Below are 4,071 nucleotides of genomic sequence, written 5' to 3'. Positions count from 1 at the left end.
GTTGTCTTTGAGTTTTGTTGACTGTATCCTTTGCTGTGCAAAAGCTTCTTATCTTGATGAAGTCCCAATAGTTCATTTTTGCTTTTGTTTCTTTTGCTTTCGTGGATGTATCTTGCAAGAAGTTACTGTGGCCAAGTTCTAAAAGGGTGTTGCCTGTGTTCTCCTCTAGGATTTTGATGGAATCTTGTCTCACATTTAGATCTTTCATCCATTTGGACTTTATCTTTGTGTATGGTGCAAGAGAGTGGTCTAGTTTCATTCTTCTGCATGTGGATGTCCAATTTTCCCAGCACCATTTATTGAAGAGACTGTCTTTCTTCCAGTGGATAGTCTTTCCTCCTCTATCGAATATTAGTTGACCATAAAGTTCAGGGTCCACTTCTGGGTTCTCTATTCTGTTCCATTGATCTATGTGTCTGTTTTTGTGCCAGTACCACACTGTCTTGATGACCACAGCTTTGTAGTACAACCTGAAATCTGGCATTGTGATGCCCCCAGCTATGGTTTTTCAATTCTACCAACAGTGTGGTATGATTCCTTATCATCCACATCCTCACCAACAGCTACTGTTTTTTGTCTTTTTAGGTTTAGCTATTCTGACGGATCTGCATCACCCTGGTGATTAGTGATGTTGAGGATCTTTTCATGTGACAGTTGGTCATCTGCATGTCTTCTTTAAAGAAATAGCTGTTCATGTCTTTTTTAAGTTATATTAGTTGCATATTGGCATATAGAGTTGTATTTATATATTTTGAATGTGCACACATTATGAAATATGCCATTTACAAAAAAAAATGTTGCCATATAGTAAGATGCCTCTTCATTTTATTGATTGATTACTTCACTGTGCAGAAGATTTTTGGGGGATGCCTGGGTGACTCAGTGGTTGAGCATCTGTCTTTGGCTCAGGTTGTGATTGCGGGGTCCTGGGACCAAGTCCCACATCGGCACACCCACAGGGAACTTGCTTCTTCATATTCCTATGTCTCTGCCTCTCTCTCTCTCTGTCTCTCATGAATAAATAAATAAAAACTGAAAAAAGTTAAAAATACACCTACCTTATGATCTAGCAATTACAATGCTTTTTAATTACCCAAAGAATATAATTGGTGATTTAAAGGGATACATGCACACATATTACTTATTGCAGCATTATCAACAGCTGTAAAATTCTGAATAGAGTCCAAATGTACATTGACTGAATAAAGAAAACTATAGGCTGATAACTTTGATAAACATAGATTAATTAATTAATCAAGGAAAACAGAAGAAGGAATGGAAAATGGAGAAATGACAAGTGGGCAAACTGGACAACTACATGCAAAAGAATGAAAGTGGAACACCAGGTAAATACAAACTATTTTAAAAACATATTATGAACTAGGGGTGGTGGAAGGGGAGGAGGGCGGGGGGTGGGGGTGAATGGGTGACGGGCACGGAGGGGGACACTTGACGGGATGAGCACTGGGTGTTATTCTGTATGTTGGTAAATTGAACACCAATAAAAATTAATTTATTAAAAAAAATAAAAACATATTATGAACAGCGACATGCCAACAAATTAGGCAATCTAGAAGAAATGGATGCATTTCTAGAAAACCACAAACTACCAAAAATGGAATTGGAAGAAATAGAAAACCTGAAAAGGCGAATAACCAGGGAGGAAATTGAAGCAGTCATCAAAAACCTCCCATGACACAAAATTCCAGGGGCAGATGGCTTCCCTAGGGAATTCTAAGAAACGTTTAAAGAAGAAATCATACCTATTCTACTAAAGCTGTTCAGAAAGATAGAAAGAGATGGAGTACTTCCAAACTCATTCTATGAAGCCAGCATCACCTTAATTCCAAAACCAGACAGAGACCCCACCAAAAAGGAGAATTACAGACCAATATCCCTGATAAACATGGATGGAAAAATTCTCAACAAGATACTAGCCAATAGGATATAATACTTTAGGAAAATTATTCACCATGACCAAGTAGCATTTATCCCTGGGATGCAAGGCTGGTTCAACACTCGTAAAACAATCAATGTGATTCATCTTATCAGCAAGAGAAAAAACAAGAACCCTAGGATCCTTTCAATAGATGCAGAGAAAGAATTTGATAAAATAGAGTGTCCATTCCAGATCAAAACTCATCAGAGTGTAGGGATACAGGAAACATTCCTTGACATCTTTAAGGCCATCTACGAAAAGCCAACAGCAAATATCATTCTCAATGGGGGAGTACTGGGAGCATTTCCCCTAATTCAAGAACAAGACAGGGTAGTCAACGATCACTACTACTATTCAACATAGTACTAGAAGTCCAAACCTCAACAATCATACAAAAAAAAAGAAATACAAGGCATTCCAATTGGCAAAGAAGAAGTCAAACTCTCCTTCTTTGCCAATGACATGATACTCTACAAAGAAAACCCAAAATACTCCACCACAAGATGGCTAGAACTCATAAAGCAATTGGCCAGTGTGGCAGGATACAAAATCAATGCCCAAAAGTCAGTGGCATTTCTATACACTAACAAGGAGACTGAAGAAAGAGAAATTAAGGAGTCAATCCCATTTACAATTGCACCCAAAAGCATAAGATACCTAGGAATAAACCTAACCAAAGAGGGAAAGGATCTATACCCAAAAAATATAGAACACTTCTGAAAGAAATTGAGGAAGATACAAAGAGATGGAAAAATATTCCATGCTCATGGATTGGGAGAATCAATATTGTGAAAATGTCAATGTTACCCAGGGCAGTTTACACATTTAATGCAATCCCTATCTAAATACCGTGGACTTTCTTGAGAGAGTTGGAACAAATTATCTTAAGATTAGTGTGGAATTAATAAAGACCCCGAATAGCCGGTGGAATTTTAAAAAAGAAAACCAGAGCAGAGGGCATCACAATGCCAGATTTCAGGTTGTACTACAAAGCTGTGGTCATCAAGACAGTGTGGTACTGGCACAAAAACAAACACATAGATCAATGGAACAGACTAGAGAATCTAGGAGTGGACCCTCAACTTTATGGTCAACTAATATTTGACAAAGGAGGAAAGACTATCCCCTGGAAGAAAGACAGTCTCTTCAATAAATGGTGCTGGGAAAATTGGACATCCACATGCAGAAGAATGAAACTAGACCACTCCCTTATACCACACACAAAGATAAACTCAAAACGGATTACAGATCTAAATGTGAGACAAGATTCCATCAAAATCCTAGAGGAGAACACAGGAAACACCCTTTTTGTACTTGGCCGCAGTAATATTTTGCAAAATTCATCCATGAAGGCAAGAGAAACAAAAGCAAAAATGAACTATTGGGACTTCATCAAGATAAGAAGCTTTTGTACAGCAAGATATACAGTCAAGAAAACTCAAAGACAACTTACAGAAAGGGCAAAGATATTTGCAAATGACGTATAAGATGAAGGGCTAGTTTCCAAGATCTATAAAGAACCTATTAAACTCAACACCAAAGAAACAAACAATCCAGTCCTGAAGTGGGCAAAAGACATGAAGAGAAATCTCACAGAGGAAGACATAGACATGGCCAACATGCACATGAGAAAATGCTCCGCATCACTTGCCATCAGGGAAATACAAATCAAAAGCACAATGAGATCCCACCTCACACAAGCGAGAATGGGGAAACTTAACCATGCAGGAAACCACAAATGTTGGAGAGGATGTGGAGAAATGGGAACCCTCCTGCACTGTTGGTGGGAATGTGAACTGGTGCAGCCACTCTGGAAAACTGTGTGGAGGTTCCTCAAAGAGTTAAAAATAGATCTGTCCTATAACCCAGCAATTGCACTGCTGGGGATTTACCCCAAAGATACAGATGCAATGAAATGCTGCGACACTTGCACCCTGATGTTTATAGCAGCCATGTCCACAATAGCCAAACTGTGGAAGGAGCTTCGGTGTCCATCGAAAGATGAATGGATAAAGAAGATGTGCTCTATGTATACAATGGAATATTCCTCAGTCATTAGAAATGACAAATACCCACCATTTTTTTCAGCATGGATGGACCTAAGGGTATTATGCTGAGTGAAATAAGTCAAT

The sequence above is a fragment of the Nyctereutes procyonoides genome, unplaced genomic scaffold (assembly GCF_905146905.1).
Source record: "Nyctereutes procyonoides isolate TBG_1078 unplaced genomic scaffold, NYPRO_anot_genome, whole genome shotgun sequence".
Lineage (NCBI taxonomy): Eukaryota > Metazoa > Chordata > Mammalia > Carnivora > Canidae > Nyctereutes > Nyctereutes procyonoides.
This window is presented reverse-complemented; position numbering follows the sequence as displayed.